General features: G+C 36.5%; 1 long non-coding RNA gene across 1 annotated transcript; it reads left to right on the forward strand.

Moving 5' to 3' along the window:
* Window positions 1-916: 916 nt before the first annotated feature.
* LOC135770556 (uncharacterized) lies at window positions 917-4,396 on the forward strand. The gene is made up of 3 exons (XR_010542693.1): window positions 917-2,083; window positions 2,210-2,355; window positions 3,065-4,396. It is a non-coding gene; the product is annotated as an uncharacterized lncRNA (long non-coding RNA).
* The last annotated feature ends 8,075 nt before the right edge of the window (window positions 4,397-12,471 follow it).

The raw sequence follows: 12,471 nt of genomic DNA on the forward strand, positions 1-12,471 counted from the left end.
ACACTTAACGTTCATTTTCAAAACTGTGCTACTCACCGAGTGGTTTGCGGTGTTCGTTGATGATTTAAAACAAAAATCTCTGCGCAATGTATGATTTCTATCCGTGTTATTTGCTATAGTAGAACTATTTTGTCAGATACCTCACAACCGCGTATATACTTCCGCTCTATATTTGAGTCTGAAGCGTTAGCACACTCCCGACCACTTGATGGCGACAACCACTTTGGTTGGCTAAGGTAATCTACTTGTTGATTATTTGGCTTGTTATCAGAAATAAACTTTTGCCGTTTGTTTATGTTGTTACTGCTGAAAAATACAGTATGTCACCAAAGCGAATACACCCCTCACTCTTTCAGCAAATATTTTTGTAAATCTTCTCAAGGAACAATACTATAGAATTTAAATGTTGAAATATTTTAAAGTGGTCAATGTGCTGCTGGTATATAAGTGTAGATATACTGTCCTCTGAAAATGACTTACATACAGCCATTCATGTCAAAATAGGTTGCAACAAAAGTGAGTACACCCTAAGTGATAATAGATGTATATCATTTCATCATGCAAAACCACATGTCTATTCATTAAAGAAGCTGAGTCCATCCCTTTAGAATGTAATAGGAAAATGTGTCTTTTAAATAAAATTTTGTTTACCGCTGGCAGTAATTGTGCATTATTAAACTTTGCATGATTGCATCAGGGAAACAGAGCTGAGTTTTGTTGATTAATGTGCAATATTTAATTTGCTTTTACATAGAGATAATATTTTTCATTGAACAAAATGACATTTTTAATTTAAATACTTGCCATTTCAGTGCATTCAGCACCTAGATTGTTGGGGTTGTACATAAAATGAAGGTTTTGGGGATGAAATATTGTACACAAAAGTGGTGCCACTGTGAAGTGGTTAGTCTATACACTGAAAAAAATGGACTTGGTGGGTCTTTGAATTTAAATAAAATAAACATGTATATGCAACACAAAATATTTATATTCCTTGTGTAAACATAATTTAATTGATTAGGATGAAAATGTTTTGTTTGAATGTAAAATGAACACATTATTCTCACATTGATTAAAATTGATTGAATTGAATACTTAAAGCAATAAAATTGAGTTTGCACACAAAATGGCACCTCCTGAGCAGAAGGTGGCAGTAACGCTCAATAAAAAGGACGTCAATCGCCATAAAAGAAGAATAAACATCGTTTGTTTTGGGCGCCAAAATGAAGACTCAGCAGCAGTCAGTCAGAAGAACTCTCTCAGACGGACACCACGTTATTAAAGTAAGTTCTATTATTTATTTATGTTCACTTTATACGTGATACATCTTCACTAGATAGACAGTTTTTTTTACAATATGTAGCCATTGCAATGACTTGTAGTAAAAATGAGTTTGGAGGATGTTGGTGGAGTAAGTGAACGTTACAGTCAGTCAGTCAGTCAGTAAGTGTAAGGCTCATAAAGAAAAACAGCGTTTTAAAAATGTCAGCTGTATAACGTTATTTCACGTTTGGTAGTTTTATCCGAGTTGAAAACTGACAGATTTGAGTTGACTTTTGAGGCACTTTTTACTCAGTTGTTCTATGGAAACGGTTCAGGACAAATAAAACGCTAACGGTTAACCAAACGTTATTCTGTCCAGAGTAACGTTATCCATGTAAGTAATTTACCAGATGATATCAATTGACTACATTAATAATGACATTGCGTATGAAACAAACTGTCTGCTTAATCAGATGAACAGACCCGCGTCAGTTATTCGTGACTTCACTAACGTACGCCACGAGCAACACTTGATTCTATTAGAAAAAGCTTTTTTAAATGTCTCGCGTGACTTCTGGTATATTAACTGAAAAAAAATGCTTTATAGTGCCACGCCTTAAAGCTGACGTTTTCAGAAGAGAACCTTGTTGTTTTAAGGTCTCATTTTGTCAAAATTTTGTATGACTGATATAACGTTAATACTTATTTCATTATTGCTCTGTGTATGTGTGACCTTCATCATTTGAGTTTATGTGTTGATTTCACCTCTGAATTTTTCCTCTTATAGGTCCATCATCCTTGCACACACTCAAAAGCATTGGTAAGTAATTCATATCACTGTTTTACTGCTGTTAGGAGCTAAATCTTATTTTTGTAACTAATATACAATTATTATTCTTTGACTCGCAGTACTCAAATATACAATGGTTGGTTAATTTGTTTTCAGATAAATGCTGAATTTAAAAGAATCACTACTGTCTTATGTTCCTGTGTCACCTGGACCTCCAATCCAAAAACCTGACGAAACTCTTCTATCAGAAAGGAGGACAGCTAGCAAAAAGACTTAGAACAATCAATGATCAAATGACAGAAGTAAGTAATATAGATTCATAGACATAAAAATGTGTAAACCTTGTTGGAAGTACAGAAAATGTAGTATGTTTTAGTTACATCTTTTGGCACAAGGGTCATTAAAACACCTGGGAAGATTTAAAGGGGTAGTTCACCCAAAAATAAAAATTCTCATCACTTATTCCCTATCATGTTGTTACAAACCTTTATAAATGTCTTTGTTCTGATGAACACTAAGGAAGATATTTTGAGGAATGTTTGTACCCAAACCAATCATAAGCCCCATTCACTTCCATAGTGAGGAAAAATACTATTGAAGTGAATGGGGCTCATGAACAGTTTGGTTGCAAACATTCCTCAAAATAAATGTCTTCCTTCGTGTTCATCAGAACAAAGACATTTATACAGGTCTGTAACAACATGAGAGTGAGAAAATGAGAGAATTCACTTTTGCTGTGATTGTCAGGTGTGGTAGCACACACTCGAAATGTGGCCTCTTTATTTAACTCATCTCAGTGTAGTGAACACACACACCTGGAGCAGTGGACAGTGCAGCTGCCTTGCTTTGTAACCCATATATTTGTAACCAATTGTAACATGCTGTGGCAATGCACATGGGTCTGTATACTTACATTTATATTTGTTTGCATTGTACTAATTTCAAATGACACTTTTATTGTAACAGTAACTTTTTTCTGTTTCTTTAACTACATTTGTCTGTTTTGTACAGGGCATGGATGAAGTCAGCATCAGCGAGGTCATTTGAAGACACCACTGTTGGGATTTGTGCTCTCAAACAACATCCTTCTTGTGATGAAGAAGAGGATCTTTGTATAGTCCTGGAAGGCATGAAGGTGTTGCAACATCGTGCCATGTTTTTTGAGCTGATGTATGCCTTAAACCTGAGCTATCCTGATCTCCGCTTTATTTTTGAGGAAATCCAAAAGATTTTAATGGAACTGCATTGACCGTAACTTTAACGAACAGTTTCTTTCAGTGAAAGGATCAGAAAGACTGTGCTGCTCATTTTTGTTATCTGTTTTAAGTGTTTTCTCTTATTTAAACATTAACAGTTTGCTGCTCAGAGTTGATTTTGGAAATGGTTGTTGTATTTTGTTTTTGTTGAATCTTTGATTAACAGTTTATACAACTGCTGTAGCTCTGACTTTCTGAAGGATTGATATTTTCCAGTTTGTAAATCAATTTTAAAAATAATAGTACTTACTGTTTTGCATGTCTCTTTGGAATGCAGTGTTTGTGCTTTAGCACTTCTAAATCTACTGTGATAGTAACTATTTTAAACATTTGGGTCAGTTTTACAGATGGGGCTTTTCCTAGTCCCAGACTTTTGCAATGCCTTAATTTGAAAACATATTGCACTGACATATCGTGACATATATGAGTGCCATTGTTTTGTCTCAAGATGTACTCCAGTGTTGTTTTTGTAAGGTAGGTTTGTTTGTAAACTTTTTTTGTAAAAAATATCCTAATATAACTAGGGCCTAGTCATGGATTAATCTACAACCTGTCTGGGAAATTGCCCCTTTGTATGAACTGCATGTGCTGATTGTTGTAATAGTTATTGACTGTTAATGAATTAATGTGTAATGATGTCATTGAATTGATGATCTGAGAGCAGTGGTTTGCCTCAATATCACTAAACATTTGTTCAAAACTCTTTGCTTTTTATGCCAATGCAAATGTATTTTGTATTTAAAAAAGAAATAAATAACATTTGGATAATTATGGGTGATTATTCTGGTGCCAGAGACATAATGAAATTGTTTTAGAGTTAAATAATCCCATAATATAAGCATTAAAAAAGCATGTTGGAATTACAGATGAAAATCTAGTCCCCTTACATAATAAAATTACTTAAACATTACAAAATAAATGTGTTATAGGAAAGAGAAATAGCACTTTGAGTCAACATATTTATATTAGACTACCTAAAACAATTAAAATGTTTTGGTCTGACACACAAAAATTAAATGAGGAAAATTATGTTGGTTTTACACAATCGGATTATGTGGGACCGATGTACACATTAAAATTACGTAAATTGAAAGGATTTTTTTTTTCAGTGTACTCTTATTGTACCAGATAATAAGATGGATATAATTATTCATCTCCATTTTTATTGCACCCTTTGATGATGGTTTACTAATGAAGAAAGCTAGCGCAATAACAATTTTGCTGATTTACTGTATTCTCCACACCAGCACAGATAACAGAAAATGCCTGAGCGAACACTTGAACAGCATCTAAAACATCATAAGATGTGCGACTATAGCTTTAAACATTATTTTGCCTGTATAGAATAATGCCAATGCATTCACAGAGCTCTCCGCGTTTCATTACCTTGCAGCTTTAAAAGTTTAAACTTAAATAAATTCAATTACATAAAATTGTATTTATATATTTATTTGTATATTTAAAATAATTTTAAGTTAAGCTAATGTCAGCTGACTCCCAAGGTTTTGAAAAAAACCTAGGAGAAAAACCCTATGGGAAAAATCCTTGGAAGAAAAAAAAACCCTCTTGAAAGAGAGCCAGACATATCTGATACTATATATTGAGTGCTATATTATACAAATGTATGTGAATTAAAAGTTTTAATAAGTTAAAATAAAGGTTAAAGGTAGTGGTTGGTTATCACTGGGTGACCCATTAAAAAAGACAACTATATACTTATATATTTATTAAGAATTGAAAATTTAGAAATAAAGGAAAGTGCTCGGTGGTCAGACATCGGCTGGGCATCACGATGATGGGAGGCCTGTATGATGAGCTTCACAGCAGTAGGAACTGGGTTTGTTAGTCTCTGTGTCCTCAAGGTCATGGACGAGACAGAGAAGAAACAAAATCCTATTAGCATCAGGACCACTCACTTATATTGCAAGTGTCATACAGTATAATGGATGAAAGTGTGCTCAGTTCCGGACAAGCTAACTATTGCGGCACAAGTTTATTTGCTAGGCGAATTATGGGAATGTTTTATTAAAGAAAAATGTCTTTAGTTTAGACTTAAATTGATCAACTGTGTCTGATTCTTGAACTTTGTTTTAGGGGCTAAGTAGGAAAATAATTTACCACCTTTAGACACTTTTGATAGTCTAGAGATAATTAAGTGACCTGAATTTTGCGACCGCCGTGTACGTGATGGATTTTATTCTGAGTAACTAGTTACAATAGTCAAGTATTGAGGTCATAAAAGCGTGGATAAGCTAAGATATTTCTAAGATGGAAGAATGATGTGCGACAGACATTGGAGAAATGACTATGAAAAGATAGATTGCTGTTGAACATCAGATTTAAGTTCTTGACTATTAATGCCTTAAGACAGAGCTCAACATTTCTGGAACTGGGGATTTTGCAGTAATTTAAGCCTATCATTGTCTAAACGTATGAAATCGCCCCAGTACCGCCCCAGTACGTCTTTAAATATGTTTGTCTTATAAGGGCATTAAGGATTTATTGTTGACGTAAGACCCCTCAAAGGATTTTGCCATCTCTAAGCAAATATTTCTCAATGTGAAATAGGGGTTGTATCTGTCTGCTTTTTATCCACCACTGTTTTTTTGTTGCTGAGCTCACCAGTGTATATTTTTTCTTAGAACGTACCAAATTGTTGATCTGGCCACTACAAATGTTCCTGAACCACAGATCTCCCTGAACCACATGATGTGGGTTTACAGCCACACTAAAAATCAACTCCAGACCTTTAACATTCGTCATTTATGAGGACATTTTTAAAAATAGACAATACCTGTCCATAAAACAGCTTTTAAAGGAGACATATCATGCTAAATCCACTTTCTTAGCTCTTAAATGCATTTTGTTGTATGGAGTGGAGTTTAACCGAGTGTCACCTCTGCAACCTGGAGAGGGGGCAGGGTATGACGTGCATTTAAAAAGACAGCACCAAAACGAGTTGCTCTCAGATGCACATCAGAAAAGGGGTATAAAGGGGGCCTGTGGGGCTATAATAATGAGGAATTCAGACCCAAGCATTGCAGTTTCGCTTTATATATACCACAAATAGATGATTTATATGTAAAAAGGACAGATTTAAAAGCATGATATGTCTGCTTTAAGTCAACTGTCCCATTACTTTTGGCCACTTTAGAAAGGATGAGCTTACATATTAAACAGCTGTAATTCCTAAACCCTGTAAATTCATCCAATCTGGATGTGAATACCCTCTGAGTAAAGCTGAGAGTGTGCACTTTAAGCCAATATTCATTATATTACTGTAACTGAAATAGATTTTGGTAAGCAGCTAAAATAACAAAAAATATGCTTCTGTTCAAATGTTTCTGGAGGTGACTGTATATGGCCGCAGGCCATCATTAGAGCATAGTTTCAGTAATTCGAGTATTTCTCGAAACCATTGCTCCAACAAATATTCACAAACTGCATCGCAAACTTGTGTGGTTTAAACTACAACTCTCAAGCTGTGGTTAAAAGCATAGTTCTGTTGAACGACATGTAGACTTTGCAAAGGGCATGCTCTTAAATAAAATAAGCTAGCAACCTTTAATATACCATTCCAATATATCATTATATAGTTCCAAACATATACAAATTCATCAAGAGAATTAAAGTGCCGTTTTTGAAAAGTGTGCATTTGCGTGCATGCTCTAGTTTGCCAAAGGGCGCCCCTAAGTGAAGCAATTAAAGGCATTGCCTCTACAATGACTGCTTAACCACCATAGTGTGACGTATCATTTGAGAAACTAACTAGAACAAAATTATAAACACAAAACGTTTGTTTTTGCTCCCATTTTTCATGAGCTGAACTCAATGATCTAACACTTTTTCAATGTACACAAAAGGCCTATGTCTCTCAAATATTGTTCACAAATCTGTCTAAATCTGTGTTAGTGAGCACTTACTGAGATAATCCATCCACCTCACAGGTGTGGCATATCAAGATGCTGATTAGACATCATGATTATTGCACAGGTGTGCCTTAGGCTAGCCACAATTAAAGACCACTCTACAATGTGAAGTTTTACTGCATTGAGGGGTCCAAAAACAAGTCAGTATCTTATGTAATGCAGTCCAACACATCTCCATTCTATAAATCAGGTTGTTGATTGTGTCCTCTGGAATGTTGGTCCATTCCTCTTCAATGGATGTGCGATGTTGCTGGATATTGGTAGGAACTGGAAGACGCTGTCTTATAGACCGATCCAGAGCATCCCAAACATACTCAATGGGTGACAAGTCTGGGGAGTATGTTGGCCATGCAGGAACTGGGATGTTTTCAGCTTCCTGCAATTGTGTACAGATCCTTGCAACGTGGGGCTGTGCATTATCATGCTGCAACATGATGTAATTGCACAAAAATGGGCCTCAGGATCTTGTCATGGTATCTATGTACATTCAAAATGCCATCAATAAAATGCATGTGTTCATTGTCCATAACATACGCCTGCCGGTACAATAACCCCACCGCCACTATGGGCCACTAGATCCACAACGTTGACATCAGCAAACCACTCACCCACACAATGCAATACACGCTGTCTGCCATCTGCCCTGTACAGTGAAAACCGGGATTCATCCGTGAAGAGATCACCTCTCCAAAGTGCCAGACACCATGGAATGTGAGCATTTGCCCACTCAAGTCGGTTATGATGAAGAACTGCAGTCTGGTCAAGACCCTGATGAGGATGACGAATATGCTGATGAGCTTCCCTGAGATGGTTTCTGACAGTTTGTGCAGAGATTCTTTGGTTATGCAAACAGATTGTTGCAGCAGCTGTCCTAATGGCTGGTCTCAGACGATCTTGGAGGTGATGCTGGAAGTGGAGGTCCTGGGCTGGCATGGTTACAGGGGGTCTGAGGTTGTGAGGCCGGTTGGATGTACTGCCAAATTTTCTGAAACGCCTTTGGAGACAGCTTATAGTGGACATTCCTGCAGTCGGCATGCCAATTGCCCATTCTTCCAAAATTTGCAACATCTGTGGCATTGTGCTTTGTGATAAAACTGCACATATTAGTTTGGCCTTTTATTGTGGCCAGCCTAAGGCACACCTCTGCAATAATCATGCTGTCTAATCAGCATCTTTATATGCCACACCTGTGAGGTGGATGGATTATCTCTGAAGAAGGAGAAGTGCTCACTAACACAGATTTAGACAGATTTCTAAACAATATTTGAGAGAAATTGGCCTTTTGTGTACATAGAAAAAGTCTTAGATCTCAAAAATAAGGGGCAAACACAAGTGTTGCTTTTATAGTTTTGTTCATTGTAGTAACTATGTTGCATACTGTACCCGTCTTTCGAACCGTGTGGATTTAACTATATAGTTAATTACTCTATGCAACATAGATGGTCTACTACTTAATCAGTTTAAGTTCAAATTAATGTCAGGATGTTGCCCTCCTAAAGGATCCTCACAGTGCAGAAGGAACACTCTCTCACTCTCATGGCTAACCTGCATGCATCTTAATTAACCAGAAGGGGAATTTGCAGTCATAATCCACAGAAGGTTGGCATTTACCATTAACATTCTATTCAACTAGATGACTGCAGTAAAATAGGAGTTCAGTCAGAGATGAAATGGTCTACAAGGCCAGTATTAATGTGTTATGGGATTACTCTATGATTTATTATGTTATTTAAAACATTGCTTGACTCTGCATTCATCAAACAAATAGTAATGGTACACTCTGTACAGATGCATATTTAAATGATCATTTGTGCATTTGGAATGCAAATAAATCTTGGATGTAGATGACTATACAGTATAAGAGGAAATGAACCCCTACTGTACCTGTTAAGTATGGCCAATGATTTGGTATATCATGTGTTATGATGTAACACTTCAAAGACACCATGAAATCAAAATGGGAATCATGTCTGTTAGCCTTAAAGAGATGGAAATGGTGTCATCATTTACTCATCCTCATGTTGTTCTAAACCTGTACGAATTTCTTTTTTCTGATTAACACAAAAGAAGATATTTTGATAAACAGTGTTGGGCAGTAGCATCACTACAAGTAGTGAAGCTACTAGTTTAACTACATTTTTCAGTCGCGTTGTGGTGGCGTCGCTGGTTTCAGAATGAAACAGCTTTTCAGTAGCAAAGCTCTTTTTTTGACCAAGTAGTGTGGTAGCTTCCACACACAAGCTACAATTTCCCAAACATTTCTCAAATCGTCCTGAATTTGAGAATAAGCATTTCTCTCGTATTTTCAAGTTTTGCACCATTCATTCATGCAAACTAATCCCACCCCCATTCTGTGAAGACTCATGGTATTCTACCTCTGATTGGGTAATGCTCACTGTCATCATCAGTCTGATTAGTTTGTTTAATACAGTCAGGGCCAATCAGGGTCAAAGAGAGGGCGGGTCTCGTTGCTCTGTCTGGAGTTGATTTTAAACAATGGCGGAGGCAGCTCCAGATCCGTGTCCACCTCCGAAAGGTTCAGAGTTGAAACGAAGCTAATATGCAAAAGTAGCGACAAGATTAAACCAACTGCACTATCTGTCATCAAGTACTGTCTGAGGCGCTAGCTGGTTTGTAAGACCATCACATCATGCATTGGGAGAGCAAGAAGATGAAAAAGATATTTTGATAAATAATGGTAAGTATACAGTTGATGATACCCATTGAATTCCATTGTATTTGTTTTTTACTACTGTAGAAGTCAATGGTTATAATCAGCTGTGTGCTTACCCTCATTTATCAAAATATCTTCTTTTGTGTTCATTAGACAAAGAAAATTCATACAAATTACAGGAGTATGAAGAAATGATGACAGAATTCAAATTTTTGGGTGAACAATCCCTTTAATGTCACCTTTCCTATACTGCAAAAATACATTTCTCTGGTCAAAAATATATTAAATACATTTTGTAGAAAGTAAAGCTTAATTAAAAATATTTTTGTTTTTGGAAATATATTTTGTTTTAACCTTCATATATTAACAAATATTTCAACCTTCAAACATGTATTTCAGGGGCAACAAATACATTTCTTTTTTTACAATCTATACAGCAAAAAAAAAAAAATTTCCAGGCCAAAATATAAAAGTTTTTATAAAATGTATAAGGTATAAAATTTATAAGTATGTATAAAATGTAAAATTATAAGTATATTGTTGCAGTTGAGCAGTTTAAATCTTAACCTTTTCAAAGCTGTTATGTTTACAGGTTTGTAACATACAAAGTTTTTCGGACGTCCCTAGTATACCTTCAGCTTTAGGGGGCGTGCACACCAAAGCTTTAAAGTGCCCATCTTATGACTGGTTTTCCACAAGTTATATAGGTGTATGAGTTCCATAAAGCATGTTTCAAAAGTTGTTTGCTCGAAATAGCTTGTAGGAAAAGATTGTTACCCATCTCTAGTAGCCTCTGTTTCAGGGCAGTTCAGATTGTGCCGTTTTGAGCTAGTCTTACATATTTATGAGCTACTGCTCCTTTGATCACGCCCCACTACTAACGTCATGTGCCCGTGCGCATGCTCAGTGGTATCGTGAGCAGTACAGACCATACTGTGTTATTATTTTATATATTATTATTATTAACGGTTTATGTTGCCAACAGACAAATCATGCAGAAAAGTATCACTAATAAGTACACTACAGGAGAAGAAACTCATGACACACAATGATTCCAGAGTAAATTGTGATGTTACGTTAGCAGTCACAACAATAAACTCGTTTTCCCTGGACAATGCTAACATATTCCCATTATAAAACATTTTCAAACGCATTATTTTCGCAAATTACAGAAATTAAGACCCGGCGGGGGATGTATACTGCTTGTGGACCGCGTGCTAATTGCTAGAAGCTAGCGGGAGGTCCGGACCGTGTATATATCTATGCGGACCGTAAAGTTATTAGAGGCTCGCCTTGTCAGAAAAGCCGGGGCGTAAGGTCTCGGTTAGTTTGGCAAAAAGCTTTTAGCTCTAGCATCATAAATGTAGTATTTTGTGACAGAAGATGACAACATGCAAAATATAACGTGACTTCTTACCTTTGTGATGAAACAACGCGATCGTGAATCGAATCCAGTCTGTTTCAGATGTGTGAATGATCCATGAAAGTCCAATAAAATACATCCAATAACCATTTTTGTCCACAAATGCTTATAATCCGTGAAATATAGATACATAGTCTGTTGTTTACATCAGATTTCGCATGAAGGTCTTATAGCCTACAATCTGAGGACTGTTTGCGTCGTAACACACTGTATATAAGATTACTCCGGGTTCCAATAATCACGCGTTAAAACTTTGTTTTTAAAAGTAGGCAGGAGTATAATCCATAATATCCAAATAGCGCTGTTATTTCTGTGAGAGATGATAACAGCACAGAGGGTCTCATTCAAGTGACTGCTCTATGCTCTCTACTGTAGCTACCTGGTGGGTGGAGACCTGCGAGTGGGGTGGTGGGCGGGAAAATTCAAACTGAATGTGACGAAACTTTTTGTTACGTCACAACGAAGCTGAGTTTTAACTCGCGCAATCTGAGACTCAAGGCAGAGGACATTCAGAAACCTGTATCTCACTCAAAACAGCATGGATGGATTTTTTTCCAAGTTTGTATGCGTGTGGGAGCATCAGAGACACAAAATAACACCCCAAAACCCAGAAAAAGTGAGTTTTTCATAATACGGGCACTTTAACGCCCACGGCCGGCACATGTTTTTAATTGTTTTCAATGGAAGCTCAGCATTTTTTTCAAATAAGTCAGCAGCTAGCACTCCAGGTGTTTGCATCCATGTAAAAAAGCTTTGGTGTGCCCCCCCCCTTAGGGCCCTATTTTTAACCATCTAAGTGCATGGTCTAAAGTGCACAGCGCATGGTTTAAAAGGGTGTGTCCGAATTAAATTTTGGTAACTTAACGATAGGAAAATGGTTTGTGTGCCAAGGGCATATCCACAAGTACAAAGTCATCATATATACAATTAATCAGTGGATTTAAAAATAAATCCAAAATGTGCATTTGTTTAAAGCAAAGCATTCAATTAATTGTGAAGCAGCTCTTCAATACAGCAACCCTGTTCTGCTAAAATACAAAACAAAACTGAATTCACATGTGTGCATGATGATCCTCATCTCATTCAAATTTGTAGTTGGAACTAAACACTTTACAAGTTTCCAGCAATTCCTTAAA

The sequence above is a fragment of the Paramisgurnus dabryanus genome, chromosome 8 (assembly GCF_030506205.2).
Source record: "Paramisgurnus dabryanus chromosome 8, PD_genome_1.1, whole genome shotgun sequence".
Classification (NCBI taxonomy): domain Eukaryota; kingdom Metazoa; phylum Chordata; class Actinopteri; order Cypriniformes; family Cobitidae; genus Paramisgurnus; species Paramisgurnus dabryanus.